Below are 22617 nucleotides of genomic sequence, written 5' to 3'. Positions count from 1 at the left end.
TTTCTTTTTCTTTTTTTGGCACTCCAATTTCATTTTGCTGCCCTCTCGTGTGTTATCACGTTTCAATTTCAGTGCTGGATATTTATAACAACAGCATTTGCAATGTAAAGTCCATGCGATTATAATTGGAATCTGACATTGACAATCTGACAATCTGAATTTACTAAACCGACGAGAATTTCTCTCAAAATAATTTTATTTACGGCGAATCCGACTGCTTTTTACAAAACGTGGGATGATATTAAACGAGTCAATCATATCGCTGGCTTTTATTTAAACTTCTGAATTTAACACTGTCCCGTAGCTTTAGCAGGAAGTAAAGGCATTTGGTGTCAAAACGTGAGATGGTTGTTATTAGCTAATTAATAGACCTAATGATGTTTCTGCAACTTCATGAATACATTACGTTTGCAATCCACAAAGCTGTAGCCTCTCAGGCTCAATCCAAGGGTATTTCAGCATCTGTTCTTCCCAGAGCAATTAATCATTTTGATGTATGGTTTAAAATCGACTGCTTCCAGGAGACCTTTTTGACAAGAATAACAAAGCAATTTGCCAGGAGCCATCTCTTAGACACGTTATTAGCAGCACCTTCGTCTCAAACCCGTTTTTTCTTTTTGCTAAATTAGATACCTGTATTAAAGGGGCAGTGCTACTTTTTAATTTATTTTGATTTCTCCACACAGCTCCACTGATACCTCTGGAAATCGCATCATTCGTGACAAGATCCCAGGATCTTCTTAACAAATCCCCATGCTAAAAGTTTTTGACCTGTCAGTTCTGTCAGAAGCTGTGCCCCTCTTATTCTCTCTCGTTCTCCATCTCTTTACTGTCTTCAATCTCTCTTCCCCCTTGTATCTCTCTCTCTCTCTCTCTCTCTCTCTCTCTCTCTCTCTCTCTCTCTCTCTCTCTCTCTCTCTCTCCGTCTTGCTCACTTTGGCCCGGATCCTCAGCACAAGGGGCCCCATTGTATAGTCCTAATCCAGAAGCAACACAGCTTTAGCGACATGGAGGGATAAAAGGCCCATCAAGCCCACAACTTTATGGGGGCAAATCTCTACCTAATCCCTCGCTTTATCTAAACAAAAGCCCCTCTCTCCTAATCCACCTTCACTGCAAAAAGAAAAAGAAAAGGAAAAAACAAGAGGCGCTAAAAATCTCAGGCTTGAGTTGAACTGTGAGTTAAGAACCAGGAGTCATTTTCCTAAAGAAACCTAACCGCTTCTGACAAGCTTCTGCTACTGACATAAGTAAAAATGAAGCCCGTGGACACAGTGGAGAGATAGACGGAAGAATAACTAAAGGTAAAGGAAAGTTCCGACATATAGCCAGTGTTGACTTAATCTAAAGAGACTGCAGATTACAATTATTTTTCTTAAATTTTTTTTATGTATTTCTATCTTATTGCTCCATAAGTCCATCAATAAAAGTCTTTATTACAAACTTCTGCACAATCAGAATGAGTTCAAATGTCTTTTGTCCATTTATAATTTCTTCTTATTAAATTATTATTTGATTAAAATGAATATTTTCCCATGCTGTTGTAATCATAGTGTTAATGCCTTTCATAATTAATAAGGCGCTTTCATTATTTCAATAGACTGGACTCAGATGAGGTCATTATCCTCAGTATGGGTGCTGTTGGCTATAATTGGGTAATTAAGGGAATAAAGTGGCTGCTCTTCCTCTTTAGTGCTTTGATGACTATTGAGTGAAAGAAGCAGCTTCTAATAAAGCACAATGAACAGCAACCTGCATGAATTATTGGCAACTCATTTATAATGTCTACCACCTTCAGTGATATTTATATAGCTGTTGAGAACCTGTAGAGCTGGGAGACTCATTTTTCTGTTTCATAGTGGCTTTTGAAAGCAGATTTTTGCCTGAAAGCACTATCCTAATGGTTAAAGCTAACTAGCAGAGGCATTCGCATTTTAAGGCACCCGGTCAGTTTGATTATATTGATGGCCTGACATCCTGATATTTCAGCAGGAGACAGCTGTGGCGTGGATTTGGCGGCATTCACCGATCACCTCAGATATGTACGATTAGTTGATCGGCCCCAGCTGCTAAAAGGGATTGGCGCACACTGTTAATACAAGCGAAGTCCTCTTTCAGATAAAAAGATGGGTTCAGAAGTTGCAAATCTGCCCTTGATAACAATACGCTTCCCCATTAACTCCTTGCTCCTGAGTATGGATTGCACGACTACAACATCTGTCTTTACTTTGGCAAATCCCTCTGTATCAGCTCTGGGCTTTGTCCTATCAGTCAGTAATCTGGCTCTCAGCACTCTATGCGTATTGAGGCACTCTGGCGAAGAGGTTTAAAACATGACCCAGGATTCGAAATAAGCGGACTCCCTGCTTCTGACTGAAGTTTTCATCATCCTCTCAATGAGTAGCTTTAAGAGGATACCTGAGAAGAACCCATGGCACTTCAGTCATAAGCACCCACATTGGATCCGTGCTTGCCGGTCTTATCCTTTAAGAAATGAAATAGTCTCATAACCTGTTTCATGAGCGCATTTTTGCAGTTGTATATGATGAGAAGCGATCGAGCCGGCAGGGGGGCTGATGACTGCCGTCCACACGACCGGCTTTAATGCGCCTCCGGCCGAGAGAGTAGACAGTGACTAGGAGGTGTTTGCGTCATCAACGCGTTACATTACATCGAGCAGAAATGTCACCGTCTGTGAAATAGCTAGCTAACTACTGGACATGTTTTATGCATCAACAATGCAGTTCTGTTTGATGAACTATTCACAGGGGTCCCCATTTAGACCTTATGGCAGTGTCTCCCTTTGGCACCCACACCTAAACGGAGCTAATACTCTTTTAATAGCGTAAACAGAGAGAACAATTGACTCATTAGAGAGTCAACTAGGCAAATCCGCCACAATCTATTGAAAATGCTGGAGAGGGTGTCTCCAGCATTAGCAGCACCTGGAAAGCCCAGATTTGACTTCTCAGATAACAGTAAGACTTCCTTTTCTCCATTCAGTCCCAAAGCGTAGTCGAACCACCTCCGTACGGGATTACCTGGCCCCACTGTAAAATGTTTTTTTATGGCTGCCTGATGCTTAGCCTCCCACAATAAGTATAAATCCTCTTCTTCTGTGGGTATTACGGGAATGAGCATAAGGGATTGTGTTATTGTTGACCCATAATCTGGTTTTAACTCCTTGTTTTACAAATGGCCCTTTTAAAAAGCTTTTCCACCGCCTTTGGCATTGTTAAAGCTCCTGGTCTGCATTTTCTTTACACCTTGCTTCAGAGCTTTATTTGACTTTAAAACAGGATTCCTGCATTCTACTGAATTGCACTGAGAAGTGAAATTTTGTGGTTGAGGCGGGGGGGGGGGGGGGGGGGGGTTGTAATAATTACATGAATAAATCTTTGTTTGGTTCTTGGAGGTGTTGTAGTATGCAGAAATGTTTACATGTCAGTATTTACTCACTCTCATGTCATTCCACCCCTGTATGACGTTCCTCCTTTTGTGAAGAACAAAATAGAATTTGAAGAATGTTTCAACCTTTTCTGTCCATATGATGAAAGTCATTGGGGTTGTCTTTCATTGTATGGACAAAAATTTTCTTTAAAATATCGTCTTTGGAAGAAATATCCCTTAAACAATGGAGTGTTTTGTAGCAAGACATAAATTATTTTAACATTAGTGGGGACACTTTTTAATCACTGTCTCGCATTATAAAAATACGTGTTTAGAGTCATCTAATAGCTGTTCAATGTGCAAAGACATGTATTGAGCTTCAAACATGCTTTTTTTTATGATTCTTAAACCACATCTGCATGCATAAGAATATCCCCTTATTGGAATCGGCATGCATGTCATCCGTGCAAACTCTACAGTATCTGATATTATTATCTGATCATTAGCCAATTTGAAAGTGAAATAGCATTTTTTTTTGCTCGCTTGTCCTGAAAGAACTGAGCAAATTTTCCTTTGAGACCCATTGACTCTGGCCAGAGTTATTTAGCGGTAATCAAGATGTCTTGATAGAATTTCAATGAGAGTCATGCTATATAAACCCTTCATCTCTTTCTTATTAGGATAATTAGCAGAGACAATTGGAAAAGATCATTTTGGGCTGAAAGACTCCATATAAGAGGGTTTAAATAGCCTAAAGAGGAATGATCAATGTTCATATAAGGGAATTAAAGCATTTATTTCAAGACTAATTGTTGATTTCACCCCTGACCTTGCTTCATTTAGCAGCTGAGTGCTGTTTTTTTGTAACTGGTGCATTTGATCAAAGATTATTTCTTTAATCTAGACACTCTTGCAGCTTCACTGACTCTTTGCAGTCTTTCATTCTGGAACAGATGTGAAGTGACATGTGCTACTGTCACTGTAACCAATAGTCAATGAACGCTGGAGATCAGTCATCAAGGAACTGGCACTGTGCCCTCGTCCCCATCCACACCGATGCACTCAGCGCTGATCCAGAGCCAGATTGGTGGAGATCACCGTGTCCAAGGTACCTCCTCTCTCTGCATCCGTGCCCGTGGCCTGCTTCTTATTTCTCCTCCCTGTTATGGTGAACAGAGTCTTGCTGGGCCCAACTGCCCATGTAAAGAGGTGGGCTGGTCCGTCCCAGTGGGGTGGGAATGAAGTGACAGTCCCCCTCAGTTGCTGGGAGCTTGTCAGGGCCTTGTTAGCTCCTTCACCTCCCCCTCGCCTCCTGCTTCTCTTCCCTGGTAATCCTCCAACACTCTTCCCCAGCAGGGAGGAGACGTAAGGACAGAGGGAGGGCCAGAATTAATGGACATGTTTGTTTACCTATTTGTCCTTGACATGATCAATTGATCAGGATGCTAATTCACTGCCTCCGTGGGATCATTAAATTTCCATTTAAATTGCAAATGGATTTCTCCCCAACCTCCCCAGACCACCACCTCTATTTATGTACTTGCATACGCACTTCTGTAGTTTTTTTCCCCCTGTTACCGCCTCTGTTGTTGTTAAATGACGAAGGATACACTTAAAAATAAACTTTCCAAAAAGCAGTTTTCACAGCAATGCCAATGAAGAATCATTTTGGGTTCCCCAAAATACCTTTCAATGAACAGTTTCTGAGAGAACAATACCGATATTTAGTGAAATTTTGTGGGCATAAAAGTCCATTGCCACTCATCAATATTGTATCGATGTATAAAGCGTAGCTCACACAGATCTCTCTTTCAAACCGAGCAGCTTTCTGTTGGTCAGCGTGGTGAATTTGATTGACCAAATTAAATGAGCGAAATATCCATGGGGAAATTTTTCATCCTCACGCAAAACTCAAAATCGCATGAGACCTATTGAAATGACTCAATTTCAACTGTGAAATTTTGAGAAACTGTAAATGACTGCACCTTTAGTTTGAAGAACATTTGAATAATCTAAAGAACCTTTTTCCACTATAAAGATGCTTTTGACCAATTGAAAGGATCCATGGATGTTAAAGGATTTTATGGACCCACAGATGCCAATAAAGAACTTTTATTTTTAAGAGTGTAGATTGCGAAATGTGTCTAGATTGATTGGGCTATCCGATTAGCAATCACTTCTTCTGATAAGAACATGAATGAATGAAGAGCATCTCCATGATGCCGAGATCATTGTGGCATTGTATTCTAATTCACAAACCTCAAAAGAAATTTTTTGTGTGTGTGTAATGTATTGCCATCTCTCTTTCTTCATTTAACAAAGCATCCCTCAGGAAGAGGGGCAGTGAATAGATCTGTTCAACTCATTTGAAAACATCAGTGGTGATAATTACCCGTATCATGAAGATGTCAGTCATTTAACCAACAGTTAATTTGCTTTTCATGGCAACCTCCTCAAACGCTCACACATGCATATTTACACTCAGTCATCTATAGCGCGTTGAGAGGAAAATGTGCTAATTCCTCTATGGAAAAGCGCTGTGATTAAACAGCACTACCGAGATTACAATGAATGATTACAGTTTTATATTTGAGTGCTCTTTTCCAGTGGGATGAATTAAATCAATAAATGCTCAATTGTGTCTGACGATACTTTTTTAGAAACTATGTTTAATAAAACAGACCAAGTAGTATGAATGTTGTATAACATTGTCCCATGTTTTTTAAAATATAATTATATAAAACAAATGTAAATATTACAAGTCTCATAAGCCTGCATTTATTTGATAAAAAATACAGTAAAATATTTTTAGAATAAAAATAACATTTTTAATTTGAAATGCTGAATTTTCAGCTGCCATTACTCCAGTCTTTTCATATAATTATCATTGCTGAGATGAGCAGTTGTGCTGCTTAATATTGTTGTGGAAACCTTGATGCATTTTTTTCAATATTCTTTCATAAATGCTGTTTTTCTGAACTTTATATATATTTGAAATAGACATTTTTAGTAACATTAGCAATTTCTTTACTGTCACTTTCTATCAAATTTACTGCATGAATAATATTTTTTTTCTTTTTCATACTAAGTGTACTTAATAATTATTATATTTACATTACTGTTCTTCTGACAATAATAAGCCTCTGTAACAGAAGCTATGATTACATGGTGCACATGCTTGTAAATGAGTGTTTGGGCCGAACAATTCAGGAAACGTGACTGAAGCAGAGTACAGTGTCGGTATAAAACAATGCTGTTAGTTTGATTTGAGAAGTTTGATGGCCTTTGAATTTAACAAAACATGCTCATCACACCTCTCACGATGTGGCGAGGGATCTGTCCTTATTGACCCATACATCTATATCATAGACCGGATCCTCGTCTGTAGTCATTGCCTAATGTTGGTTCTCCAGAGGGCATGAGTCAGTCATCAGTGCATGTCAGGTGTTTTTCCCAACACTGTCATTTGCCCTGGCCCCGTCTCTGACACATGTTGGCCCTGAGCCAGATAAAGCCGACCCTCTCGCACTCTAATGGGGCTGATCTGATAACCCTGTAAACCCTCCTCTAATATCCCTTCACCAACACACCGGTCCGATCGAAGCCTGTAAATTTGATCTCCATCTCGCCTGCCGCCGGGCGCAAACCACGGCCTCTCCCCCTGCTTCTTGTTTCAAAGTCCAGGCCTTCCTGACACATCCGTCAGGAACCCTGTTGAACTTTGACCTCTCCCACTTGGCCCTGTTATTGATTTCTTTCGTTTTTTTCGCCACCTCCTCGTGCTCAATCCGGATGAAAGGGGTAAAAGGGAGAATTAGTGAGTGAGACAGGAGGGACTCAGAGGATATGGAGCGATCGATGCCGAGTGATTTTGAGCTTACAGCAGCGGAAAAAATGTAGACAGGTAGAAAATGCTTGAGGTGTGACAGATAAGCATTAATAGAGCGGGACTTCAGCCGTTGGACAACTAAAACCAAAAAGAGGGTTGGTTTTCTGAGCGACAGTCTTTGGTTTGGTCAAAAGGTCAGTCTTTTCCACAACAAGCGGCTACGAAACCCTGTGAATAAACATGTTCCATACAGATCCCAATTCCACAAATCTCACATTGCTCTCCTTTAGTGTGCACTTGTTGAATCACGGCCCGCCTCCGTCAGTCACGTGGCTCAATTGGTCATGGCACCTGCTCAGCTAAATAAAGTTTGTCATGGCCCCGTTCACTGGCGCTCCTGGGAGAGCGTGGGCTCACTTTGAAGCGCATGCTGGGGAAATGCACCGCACAAGCTGATTAGTGTCATATCGCACTTTCTCTGAGCCCATATTTACCGCCTCACCACAGTGCCCGGACGACCTGCGGCACACGGAAGAGATGCTCCTGCTATGTGTGACGGGGTTGTGGGGAGCCTGTTTGGCTTTTCTCTCACCTGATCTAAAGTGCTGGGCAGTGACACAGATATGGATAATCATTTTAAAGGATTTTTTGATTAGCTGATTAGTGGCTTTTAGGGCCAACAGCACGAGGGCCTTGATTATATATATACACACAGTACTGTGCAAAAGTCTTAGGCACGTTAGTATGTGTTTGTGTATAATCCACACAAAGATCTGATCTCACCATCATCGAGATTGTGTGTGATTACATAATTAAAAAAAATAAAAAAAATTACAAACTGAGACAGATTAAATACAGAAGAAATGCGACATTGTCTCCAAGAAGCTTGAAGAAAATACCTGCTTGATGATTAAAGCAACGGTTTAGGGAAGTTGATGTAACTTCCTTATAGCCACTGTGCGGAACTAAATTCTTATGAGTTCTTTGTATTTAATTGTCATTGTTTCCCAATCCACACTTTATTGTGTTTGCATAAGCCAATGAAATACAAGACTATGTATGACCATGTTTCTGAACTGACCAAATGGCCAATTCACAAAAAACAGTGTTGAACGACCCTGTCTTGAGAATACCTGACCTCAGACCTTATATCGTCCAAGAAAATGTGGACTTCAAATTTAGATTTTATAATTACAGAAGAGGAATGTGGAGGCACTGACCATGCAGTAAATGTTTTCAAACAGCATATGTGTGACATCCAATAAAGTGTAGTATCTGAACTCCATGAATATCCCAGAGAGCAGTCTAAAGCATGCTACATATGCTTAGCAGAGACCCTAATATCTCCAAATCCCTGACTGTGAACTGATAGAGCAGTTTTATGTATGGAGACATGCCTCCCTTCCTCATGATTCGTTCCATAAGCCAGTCCTCACACCTCTACACTCATCCCGACTGTGACTGGATTCTGCAATCTCACCCTCCCAGAGCTGTGGATTAATGGGCCCTGGATTCCCTCACACCTCACAGACGCGTCACTGGAGAAGAAACCCCCACTGACACTCAATACCGATATCAAAAATTGCCCTCATCCTATTGGCCCTCATTAGAGTGATCCAGAGACCAAATCCCTCAAGCTGTGAATGATAAAGAGCCTATAGCGTCGATCAGTTTTGAGTATATGAGTCCTGACAGTACGGGGGGATTCTCTCGCATGCTTAGGGCACTATCAGGCATGGCCCAAAACTGATCGTAATCCTCTTAGCTGTCAGCCTTATTAACCAATCGTTCCATTAGACATGAAAGAGGGGCCCACCAATGGGAGTAAATCTTTTCCATAGTGTACATTTTTATTCCAATTTTTGGGCTTCCATGGAATTATGACGATTGTCACAGTCCCTCAGAGAGACATTTGACATTAATTAATTTGGAATTCTGCTCAAATCCTTAGATAAACTGATTTTTAATTAACATTTTTGCATGGATTTTGGTATTTCGGTCCAGTTACATCTGCCGGTTAATTAAATTTCACATTGTTTGTGACAGTATTTCCGCCTGCTATAATTTTTACAGCATGACTGTAGAGTAAAGAGTGCAAATGAAACATGACAGCAGATTGTTTTAAGTGCCGTCTCCTCCCTCTCCCCTCCTCTGCTGCTCCCCACACTTGGCCACCCTCTCTAGGGGCAGATCAAGCCCAATCCCCCAGTTCCCTTCTAATTGATATTTATGTAATTGAGTCAGGTCTGGGATTCCCACCGAGAATTGGGTGTTCTCTGTGGCCCTCTGTCTCCAATGGTTTGAGAATCAAATAGATTTTAAAGCTGCAATTATAAAAGCCCCTGTGCTCAATTCAGAAACCCACAGTTTGCATGTGTTGAACTGAAAGGCAACTTTGAGAACTAATGGGGGTTATGGCTGATGTATTCCAGCTCACTCCCAGCAGACATAGGCTTTTGGCCTCTGAGACTGAGGGGTGGAGGTGTCATATTTAGTTACTTATACATATAAATTCATCCACGTTTTTCAAGCTTGGGACAATCGCATGCTCCCCTTATGTTCCCTTGGCTGGAGACAAAAATGTGAACTCGTAACTTGGATTTGACTCCGACTGAGTTCCAATTTTGAGGACTTAAGACTTGACTCTGCAAATACAACAAATACAACTGCCATTTGACTTTGAGCTAAAGACAAACTATAGCCTAGCTATACACAATGTGCCTGATAAAATTTCCAGTCATAACTTGGACCAACAGGATAATATTTGATAAGTTAGGGATGGCCCATCTTACCTGAAAAGAAATTTGTCTGGAGTGCATGATCTAAAAATGTGTATTGGTATATACCTTGAAAATTAACAAATATGAACTGTACTGAAATTGAAATATTATAGCAGGACCTTAAAGTTAACATAAGTAATAAAAAAAAACATCTAGGAATTATACATGTAACAAAAAGTGGCCTGATTGGAGGTATAGCCACATATAGGTAATCAGAGTGAGGTAATATAGACAGGTGTCCCACTCTCTTCAATGTAAATTAAGTATTTATTTGCAACATGACATCATGACTTTGCGTAAACATACACGCCACTTTCAAGTCAAGTGGCCTGTTATCTATACGCATTTTGAGCTATCCGCGTGTATGTCCACGCCGAAATCTTTTGCGTGTATGTCTACGCCATTAAATGTCCGAGTGATTCCGCGTGTATGTGTACGCCGTTAAATGTCCGAGCGAAACGAAGCAAAATCTATATCTACATCTGTGGAGCGATCTTTTTTTTCCTAGGATGGTAGGAGAACACTCATAAATGGTATTAACCCCAGTGACGGGTAGGTTTAGGGATGGGGTTGGGGTAGGTCATATATCTATATATACATAATACAGTAATATAACGTTAAGTCAAAGGCGTTGATAAACACGCTGAAAAGCGATTATGCGTGTTGATAGCACGCCAAAAATGGAAATACGAATTGGCGTGTCATAAATACGCCATTTCATGAGATCAGTCTGTTATTTGACATATCAGCCGTGAGGTAATTATTTTTTTTTTCTTCCATTTATTTATCAACATGCAGATGAAATTAACAGAATAACTTCCAACAATGGAAAAAAAACCTGTCGGGACTTTAAAGTTTCAATCAAGCACGTTTTCATGCTTGTACGGGTACAAGGCCGTATTAGCTAGAAAACTTTGTTTGCATCAGGATGAGTAAAGACAGCGTTCAACCAAAGAAAAGGGACAAAAAATATTACTATTTACATGAGGAATGGGAGAGTGGGTTTTTGTGTGGCTGATTTGTGGTGCAAACAACAGTCAATGCTTGTTATAATTGGAGCACCCCCCCCCCCCCATCCCACAAGTTGCTCCTGTAAAATTAAAATTACTGATGGTTAGTATTACCATTCATATTTTAATTATCATTAAAACCGTATTTGATTATTGCAATTTGAAACACATGCAGTACTTTTCAGCATTAAGCAAATTTAGCACCAGTCTCACACAGGCACAGCAAGCAGCGTAAGTGAGTGAAAACATGACTGACGGCAGAGTGCTGAAAGAAATCTTACGAAACTATTTTTCTTCTTTATTCTTTTTTTCATTTAACCTTTTATTTAACCAGCCAAGTTACTTAAAGGTAGGGTAGGCAATGTTTTTCATTAAACCTCTATACTGGTTGAAACTGTCTTGACATCCTGATGGCAATCAATAATAGAAGTGGTATAAATATTAAAACATGCACATACTGTATATCTTCTGTGGAACTCTCAGGACGAAAAAAAAATATTCATCCCATAATTGCATTCGGTCCAAGAGAGATTTCAGTATTGTATAACATGAGTAGCTCTCAGCCACTTTCATTTATAAAAAGTAGATCGCAAATGAAATAATAATAAGCCCCTGTTCTTCTTTTAGTATGAATATGGGTAGTATGAATGAAATTTAAAGTACTGCATCCGCCATGTTGTTACTGTCACGTGACCCACCAGCATCAGTTACGTCACTCTCCCATGGCCTCGTAGTAAAGTGTCCAGCGAATGCGCACTTCAGAATCTCAGAGGAAGTAGTTTTACTTTTCACCTGCTGTTTTTCGAATAACTATGTATTCAGGCAAACTACTCTTTTGCCGTACTGTTTTTCACATAATATAGAAGTACTCGATTTCAGATTCTGCTTGAACGCGGCTCTCCATGAGCAGGATTGGACCCCTGGTTTAGGATAAACTTGATGGTAGAATATAATGATAGATTAAATATAAGTGGCCCACTTTACCATTTATTCCACTTTACTGTATATTGACTACTATGGATATTTCAAGTCATCTTTATGTAGAAATTAGTCCAAACTTCATTGGAATCATGAACTTTGACAAGTAGAAACCCCTTTATCTAAAGTGGTGGTTCCATCATTACTTAAAACTTCAGACTTAACTAAAAACTATAGCGACTGTGATGTGATGTGAGTGATTAGCTTAAATTATTTGTAATGCAAATTCAGAGTAGATGCCTCCTAGCTAAGTAGCTGTTTAGTTATTGTCAATTGTCAGATGACTAAATAGTGTGATAGTCACTTCTCAACTGATTATCTCTGAGGAGAGGCATTTTAATTAGATTCTTAGATTAGATGAAGATGATTAGCAAAATCCCAGTCTGACATGTTCTTGTGAATGGGAGAAAAAGGGTTAAATCCTGAGAGTAGCTGGGTTACACACTTACTCCCTCTGGGGAGATTTTATCATTAGACAAGATAAACACTGTGTTTTCCTGACTCAAAACTGTGATAATCCTAACAAATTCCCATGAATCTTGGGTATTAATGATGAATAAGTCTTAAATCCTGGTTTATCTGGCAGCCTTTCCGAGGCTTTGGAAGGAATGCGCAAAATAGAGAAAAGCCTCTATTGCAAATGTGCTGAATTTGACTATTTTTAAAAACCCAGATAAAGCTGTTTTCCCACAGCTGTTTGTTTTTAATCTGAGCTGTTAATTGCTATTGATTCAGCATGGACAAATCTTAAAATTGGGCAGTATTTTGAAGAGACTCAACATATATACAGTAATTACAATTTTGATTTGGTTAATCCTGATATTCCACATGTCATAGCACATGTCATATCAATTCTAAAGGCATGTTCACCCCAAGGATGATAACTACAATAATAAAGTTTTAATAATCGTTCTTCATGGAACCAGATACCTATAAAGAACCTATATTTGAACCTATGAGTGTATATTAGCATCCACACCGACAAACTGTTATGTTTATTACATTTAAATTGTTAAATGTTTATTTAAATGCCCATGCTCTTTAATAGTGATTTTGAAAAAAAAGGTTCTTCTATGGCATCACTGTGAAAACCTTCTTTTGGGAGTTTAGTAATCGTTATCGTTAGTTAATTGTTGTTGGTGTGAACAGGCCTTAAATGTGTTTAACTGTCACATTCTGCAAAATACTCTGAAGTCAATGATCAAGGAGAACATCACGGACAGGTTATCGGACAGGTTATAAACATATCTAAGCATCATATTTATATGAACTGATGAGCCTAATCAGAAAATTCACAGCCTTTCATTATTTGATGATAATATAATCACTTCACGGTGGTCCATCACTATCTGTCAATCATGGAATCATGCAGTAAAAGCAGTTTTGTAGCTCTCTTCAAATCCGCCAGTGCAGATTCCTCATATACATCCTCTCAGCTCTAAACCAATGTAGTGTGTGTTGACCCGATTATTATCAAGACCGTGTCAAATTGTGACACTTGCGCTTAAAATACTTCCAATGAACTTCACTGCAACGCCTCGCTGTCTGCGCGCTGTCAGACAAATGTGTACAGGACGGAAGATCTCACACACTGAGGCACCACACATTAAAGGGTCCATAAAATTTCACAACCCCTTGAAAAATTCCCCTGTACCTGGAAAATAATAAGTACAGTGGCTCTCTATGTACTCTGGGTCAGTCTTGTAGGTTGAGGTGCAGATAAAGTTCAGCCTTTTGCCTTGTTTCAATAAATATATACTGTATTTCTTTTTTATCTGAAATGTGTGCATTACTTAATAACTGTATTGTATATAGTTACTTTTTTAACCAAAATCTGTTTTGTATATTGTCGCAGTTATAACAGGTAACCATATACAGGTAATATATAAATAAGATGGTTGGATGGATGGATGCATGGATGGATGTAAAATGGTGATGCTTGACTAATTCTATTAAAGAGCCATATTATGTTCTTTTTAAAAAGTCTTGATTTTATTTTTAGGGTCTAGGTTTTTCATGCTTGAATGTTAAAAAAACTCACCTTTTTTACATTATTGCAGCACCACTTATCCAGTCTGTCAGTATCACTCGGTTTAGTTCCGGTCTCTATGAAGCTTGTCCTTCTGAAAAGTGCAATGTGCTCTGATTGGTTGGCTGAAACAGTGTGTTATGATAGGTCAACCGCTTCAAGCATGTTTCTGAAATGTAAGGCCCCTTTACCATACTACTATATTTATATTTACTTTTTCTGCAATATTAATAAATAAAGGAATGTTCAGCAGATGACTCTAGCTATATTTGGAAATAACCATTCTAAAATAAGTGGGGTGATTTTTGTTGGGAAAAGCATATTAAATAATTGATTTATTTTACAGTACAAAAGTTCCTATTTTGTTTTTATATTTCATAATAATCAGAAAAAAATTTAATTGAAAAAAAACCCAAAACAAATCATTCAGGCCTAAAAGGATGGTTTGCACTTCCAAAAAAGTATTCAGGAGCAAAAAAAAATATTTTAATAAAAATAATTTTATTTATAGTTCATCTAAAATTACAATACTAATATTTATCTTTTTTCTTCATTTTCAAACATTAAACGATTGAGATTTTATTTTGACGGGGTTGCCGGCAATTGGGCGAATGCGCTGCCGGTTTCAGTGTGAAACTCTTCACTTTACCAGGAGTGCATATTTAATTCATTTGCAGTCTGTGCGATTTAACACATTAAGCCAAATTGCGATTTCAATTTAATTTTGATGTATCGTACAGCCCTAATAAGCGTTTAAATAAAGGGCAAAATAACGCTTTGGTTCAATACGGTAACAGTATTACATAGTTTTACATAAATATTACAAAGCAAATTAAGCTCTGTTCACCTTCATCTACCTTCATCACAAAATTGTTTCAAGTTTATCAGTAGCCAAGAAGTGAACCTGTAGCGGTCAAGATGAGGTCTCCTGGCGTCTTAGCACCCATTGCGTTACTCTCAGGCTCAGCGGTGTGTTAGATTGAAGGAATTTATATATGAGTGCAATGCATGTGTCTGCACACTGTGTGTGTCAGACATTAGGCTCACCATGTTTATCTTGCAGGATCTTCAGTATACGCTGAGGGGAGCTGTCATCGAGTGCTGGTGGATGTATAGGGGGGCACGTCTCAGTTTTTTCCTGTTAAGCTCTCCTGCACGGCAGTCTGGGAATGACAGGACTGTGTCAGTGTTAATATTTACCTGTTTGGAAGAGCTGAGAGACTCTCACCTTCTCTCTCATTCTCACACCTTTCTCACCTCATTCAGATGAACTGTTTGTTGTTATCACAAGCTTAAGAATGTGAGCAACTATATATGGAAGCCCAGAGCACTTCTGTGAATTGTTCTCAGGGTATATTTATATGTTATATGTAAAGATACAGTTCACTAAGTACATATTGACCTTTTGTTGAAACATGAGTAAATGAGGACACACTATGTGGGGTAAGTTGTCACAGTGGAACATGTCAATAAACAGTATAGCTGTATATACTTTATAGCAGTAGTTCTCAACCAAAGGGACAGAGCCCACTGGAGCCTATTTTTTTTTAAAATAAGTCTAATAATAAAATAACATTACAATTTTTTTTCAAAATAATTGTATTTTATGTCAAAGAGGATAAGTAAATGTACTAATAGCTACTCAAAATTGCTAATTTAGAAATAAATATGTAACCTTTATTTCAAAGTCAAGTTGAGAAAACTTAATTGGGTACATGGGAATTTGCCTGTGCTTCAGAAACGTTTAATATGCAGTATTGTTTCATGTGGACATAAAATCCACCAAATAGCCATGCCAAGCTTTAAAATATTTTGGCAGGTAAAAAATGTGTGTAAAATTTTTTTTTAAATTCTTATCCTTGAGATGCAGTTACTGAGAAACAGACTTTCATTGTGACAACCATCCCCGGTGTCCCTTAATAGTAGTCTGGGAACCATTTGAAGTAATAAAATCATTCATGGACTCTTGAATCCATAATCAATTAGTCACAGTCCAGTAATCACATAAATTAACTGTTCACGATCACTTATCGTTGTAATTATGTTCAAATGTTTTTATCTTTGCCCATCAGTCAGAGCAAATCTATATGGCTTCTTGGGTCTTCTCAATAGCTCCACAAAGGAATTACGTTACCAAAAATTAAAATTTTGTCATAATTTACTCACCATCAAGTTCTAAACCTGTACAAATTTCTTTTTTCTGCTGAACACATAGTATGGAGGGGGAAAAAATACTATTTGTTTACTAAAAATACTACTAAGTCAATGGGGTCCATCAACTGTTGGGTTACTGACATTCTTTAAAATATCTTCTTTTGTGTTCAGCAGGAGAATGAAATTCATACAGGTTTGGAACAATTTAAAGGTGAGTAAATGATGACAGAATTTTAATTTTTAGGTGAACTATCCCTTTAAGGAGGAAGAAGGACACACTGATCTGAATTGGGCTGATTACTTTTACTCGCTATGGCTTTTTTATTTTCTGAGACCTGCCATGCAATACAGTGGCTGAGATTTGAACTCCTCCCTGTCCCTTTTTGAGGAGAGAGGGATTCCCTGGGCTAGTGCTGAAAAGAGATTAAGGATGCTGTTGAGCGTTAAGCTCTTTAAAGAGGTATCGCCATGCTGTTCGGGCTCCAGCACGCTGGGTCACTGACCATGAACCCCATGGACTCCCAGCATGCACTGCAAAATCCACATTGAGTTCATGAACCAGAGCTGCACACCTCAGATGAGAAGGATTTTTAAAAACTACACGATGAGACCAGAAATATTACAAACATTGCCCCCAATATATAATTGGTTAATTTTAAGTTTACACCTAAATAAAATCATTTTCGTTAGCTATATGGGAGATCTTATCAATCACATAATCACAGGGAAAAGCATGCAGAAATGAATACTAAAATTATTATTATATAAGTGTTAAAATAATTATTAATAATAATAGCTGAACTAAATGTGAATATATTATCTACAGTAATCTGCATAGTTTTACAGTAACACTACAGTAATAATACTATACTTTAGGCTTTTGTTAAAATATTATTATTATTAAAAAATAATAAAAACTATTATTATTATTTATTATTGTAGTGTTAGCTAAAATAGGGTACCTAAATCACTATGGAAATACATATTTTCTGTTAGATAATACAAACAAACTAAAAAATGAACTGCTAATATTCTCCTCTATTCTTATTTTATTGTGGAATAATCTAATAATTAATATTATCAATTTAATTTATTATTAACATTATTTTAAGATTAACATTGAGGCATCTCAGACTACAGTTGCACTTCTATTGACATTTCACTACTTCAATGTCATCAGCGTAATAAAATAATAATAATAATATCCCTCACCTACAAAAACAGCATAGCTGTAGACAATTTTGTACAATGATGACTTGGTTAATCAATCGATTTTTTTGCTCAGCTAAGCCAGCACTTAAAAAAAGAGAAAAAAAACCCTTATCTAGTCACTTCAAAGGCCTGTTCCCATACAGAGAGGATAACAGACAGAGTCCTGGGAATATCGGTGGCTGCCAATTGCAGTAATGGCCCCTAATTCCAAATTAATTCAGTCTAAATGAACTGTCAGGAGAAGATTGATCTGTTGTAAAGGCTGTCTTGATGAGGAGTGTCTTGGGAAAGGGTGATTAGCCGCGGAGGGCTGGCTCAAGCTGGGACTGCCTGAGGCCGGAGCGCCGGTGGAGGGGTGGATGCTGAGGAGCAGCTGCATGCGAGCCCGATGGATGGAGGAGGGAATGTTTCGGGGAACCGGCAGGAGAGTCAGAATCCTCACTATTTTAGAGATGAGACACTGATCTACTGACACTGGAATTTGTCAAGTGTGTCCATAAATGTATAGCTGTTTGAACCCTCTCATTATTAATATCTTTTCAATAGGATTAACTTTGTATTGGTTCGGGTAATAATGGTTGATTACATGCATCAGCTGAGCCTCTTAAGAATGACTGAATCTCCTCATGTTCATTATTCAGTCCACTGTGCCGTTTATGACATCTTCACGTCTTTATGTAGAATCCCTGCATTCATCGTAAAACTTCAAACCCCAGGAGTGATACACTCTGTTTCCCTTTTCCTGTAGAGCAGAGTTTTTGTCTCTGTGAATTAATGATGATGTTTTGTCCTGACACCGCTCACAACTCACAATCAAAGTTAAGTTTGAGTAGCACTTCATAAGATGATCTCATAACTTAGAAAAGTCTCCACAGTTAGTGGCTCTCACGTTTAACCATGACGTCCTTCTGAGATAAAACTGATTTGTAAACAATTTTGAGATTGAGAAAATATTTGTATCAATCTAAAAATGAACAGACAATGAACTACAAAATGATGAATGCTGCAATAACTATTTCAGTGCGCAAAAATAGTTTGCTCCCCCCCCAAAAAGAGAGCAATTCACGCTCTAAACTGATTCCACATCATTTTATTTATTAGGTAATCATAATTTTTTGATCCTTGATCCATAGGGTCAGGCCTCTTCCCAATCCTAAACTCAAGGATGGGTCGTTATGGTTACTATACCACTGAATTCCTCCGAGCATAATTATGTTAATCTACACAGCAGGTTGAGCTCCAGTGCTGACACCAGAACTTTAAACCCCACCAGCTTGAAAGAGGCCAGCCTATAAGGTACTGTTTGATGTTCAAATCAATCTCTTTCAAAGTCTATATTAACGGCGTGCCTTAAAGTATTGGACACACTCCCAAGTACTGCAATGGCATTAGATCTACTGTCATTAATTTGGCCAGGCCCTTGGAAAAATATGAGAACCCTCTCAAAAGCCAAAATAGTTAACCTTATTAAGGCATCCATTTATTTAGAGCATCGGCTATATTTATTTATTTATATAGGCCCAGAGTGGAATTTTCTGCTTTGTGAATAAATATAGGCCAAAAAAATATTTTCAGAACTGAGCTTATTGCTGAAAAACTCCTTATGATGCAAAGAGGAAAAAATTATGGTCATCATAGGAATGTGCATAAATAAATATCGTTTTAATGGAAAGGATATAGGAATTTGAGGACGTGGCCGCTACAAATTGTTCTGATGTGCTATTATTTCCATGCAAATAACTCTAAGCGTTCACATCCGGGTTTGTTTTTATTTTATTTTTTTTAGAGACTGACGGACTATAGTGAAAATATTCTCTATTTTGAAATGTTTACCTTTCAATTGCTTTATAAAAATGGCAGAAGTGTATTGATGTAGACTGTACTGTGACTCCAGCTTGGGCATTTGTGTGTGTATAGTGTATTTTGGTGCACTCTCACTGGTAATCTCTATAAAACCCCTTTTAAACACAACACGTAGAAGATTAGTGTGATCACGGCTCAGAGAAACATGTTTTGGGGTGAGATGTTGACCACCACTGACCAACTCATTTTCTTATGTCCATCTGGACATATGTTGTTGGAAATTGATCTCTGTTTGCTTGTTTTAGTATTTGACAGCATTGTACCATACTAATCCTCACCAGAAAAACACATTTGTTTTGCATAAACAGAGATATTTACTTGTCTGTTTTATGAATATACAGTGGGGTTTGTGTCTTGGACTGCCTTGGATTCATGAAACAGAACAGAACATTTTAGTATTGTACAAAGCAAAATATGCTTTACTCTCAAGGGTGTTAGTAAAACTGCAAAAGGGACACATATACGTTTTTTAATTGTAATCAGGGCTTGACATTAACACCCGCCAAATGCAGGTGGATTTCAGTGGTGGCGTGTAACACAGTCACTCCTACTAGCCACTCTGGTGGGTTGAATTCTATATATAATACATACATTTTTCAATTGTACACTCTTAAGAAAAATGGTTCTAAACAGTACCAAATTAGGGTTCTTCGGTTTGTAACAATAGCAGAACCCTTTTTTGTTGCTAAATAGAACCCTTCTTATAAGGTTCCATCAAGAACCATGCTTTGAAAGGGCTATATAGGACCTTAATGGTGGTATAAATAACCTTTTCAAGTATCTTCATATTATTAAAATTAATTTTTATTAATTATTTCTTTTTTTAGTCCTCTATCTGCTTGGTCTTATATCTTGTTGCTTCTTTTTAGGTTTTACATAAAAAAAAAGCATGTTGTGTCAATTAGGTGCTTTTATTTTGTATTGACATGGCAGGTTGTAGCAAAAATTGTCTAACAACAGTTGTTATCTGAATACATTAATAAATAACAATTGACATTGAACACGGTATAGATGTAATGAAGGCCAAGTTCCAGTGAAATATCTTCACAATCCTCTATGATGTCTTTACGTCCTTCATTATGTGTGTATTATGAGTGGCAGTTTCTCTCTGCAGACGATGAGGTTATGGTGCGTGACAGCATCTGAAATACACAATTGAGGTTAGAGTTACATTGTGCCTCTTCCATTTGATTATGTAAAAAACAATTATGTTCATGAAGGCCAAATTAGCAAAAATGGACGGTATGAGTATGAGTGATATAAAGTCATGGGATAGCTTTAATGTTTTTTTTGTTTCATAATTTTAAAAAAAAATCTAACCACATGGATCATAACTTCAATATCTCTGTTACTTACTTTATGGAGAAGAGAAGATGAGTAACTTTATCCTTATCTGAACAGAGCTGCTCACACTTACATGTTCTGTAAAACTAAAAAGAGACAAAGGCATGATTATTAGGAAATGATTGTTAACATTTTTAAATTTATAATTTATAGACGATCATTTACCTGTTGAGAGTACGTTGACAGTCTGTGTAGTTGTATAGCTGAGCTCCAGAAAATCAGTAATGAGGAGGCTTTGAAAGTTACAGATTTGAAAAACAAAAAGGCGGCAATAAAGAACCCTAAACTGTAACAAATAACAATTTCAACATATAAAGGGTTTTAAATAGAACTGTTACTACATGTAAATATCCTTCAAAGAACCATCTTTTTTTAGAGTGTAGTCTTTTAAAAAGGCATCTGAAATAATAAACTAAGTGCAATGTACTGTTGTCAAAAAATTACGATGCGCTTCCAATACTCATTTCCAGCAGAATAGACACAAGATACCAGCTAGGGCTGGGGATTGTTAGGAATTTCACAATTCGATTTGATTTCGATTCTTGAGGCTTCGATTCGATTTCGATTCGACATTGATTTATTAGCTTCGATATCGATTCATCTGTATTGTACAACGCTGAACGCTCTCACTAGAGTGTTGCCCACAGCGCCGCCACTGGCCGGTGGGCTGAATCGATTCATAGGATTTGATGAATCGATATTGAACTGAGAAACAAATAATTGCAATGTATTGATGAATCGATATTTTTACCCAGCCCTAATACCAGCTGTGCTTTCTTGCTCTCTCATGATCTCTCAGAGAGCAAGTTGACACACAAACCTGCCTCCCCTCACTCACTCGTTTCATTTGCTCCAGATGAACATTGTTGGTGTTACAGGGCTTGAATTTCGGTGTTGGATTGCGCATATTGCGCATAATTTTACTCATTCCAGCAGATTTTATGCTCACACCCAAAGTCACATTAAGCCGCTCTCAGTATTAAATTGAGTTCTTTTTCGACTCTTATATTGCTTAAACAGTCAAATACACACAAAAATAATGTCTAAATGCAGGTCTTGTATTCACGTAAACACAGTCAGTTATGTTTTAAGTGAACTTAAACAGTTTAGATAGAAAATGCATAATGCGTCCATAAAAAAAAGTCTTAAAGTGACCTAATATACCTGCTGCCAAATTGAAAATATCTATATAGCAGATTTTCCCCATGGTATCGACGTCAAAATTGTGCCCAGTGAAAATGCTGAGAGGCTAGTAACTTTGGAAAACCACTAGCCACAGTGGCTGATGACCAAAAAAAGTTAATAACTCAAGCCCTGATTGTAACGCAGACCATATCATTTGTGATGAATTATTATTAAAGGATTGACGAGGAAAACATTTTCACTAATCTCAGATTGTTAGACCCGACTTTTCTTTTTTAGGTAAAACCAAAAAAAATGAATAATACTATTTGTATGGCCTGTTTAAAACATCGCCCATTTTACTTACACTGCCGTGTCATTATCATGTAGCTCATTAGTTATTAGCATCAGCTCAGCGAGCCAGTGCTGGTGTAAGGGACCTGTGCATCCTGAGAGAATCTGCTCTGTCTCTATTTAATCTGGCTGCCTGGCTGGCTGTAAAGTAACTTTGGACCCTTGATACACCTCAGGACATATGGTGTCCAATGTCTCATTTCCCTGATGTACCTCCTTGCCGTTTGACATCGCAGAGATTTGACGTCGATGAGATCATTAGCAACTTTACTCCCCCAGTCACCTGGGGCTATAAGCAGATAGACGGCACAATCTCTATGGATTCCCCTCATTTCAGCCCGACGCTGTCCTCGTCCTTCTTCCAGTGTCATCCTCTCTCCATCCCCCCCCCCCCCCTCCTCCTCTCATGAGTGGAGTCATTTCCATCCTTAAGAGAAAACTTATTTCAACCCTCATCCTCCGTTGCCCTCTCTCTGTGATCAATATCAGAGCGGCACCTTGGCAGATTAGATTATCAATAGCATTTAAATACTCCTCATGGCCTCAAAATGG

Source organism: Siphateles boraxobius, unplaced genomic scaffold (genome assembly GCF_051911475.1).
Source record: "Siphateles boraxobius isolate OS27281-9 unplaced genomic scaffold, OSU_SipBor_1 1, whole genome shotgun sequence".
Classification (NCBI taxonomy): Eukaryota; Metazoa; Chordata; class Actinopteri; order Cypriniformes; family Leuciscidae; genus Siphateles; species Siphateles boraxobius.
The sequence above is the reverse complement of the archived record's forward strand: the minus strand, read 5'-3'. Positions refer to the sequence as shown.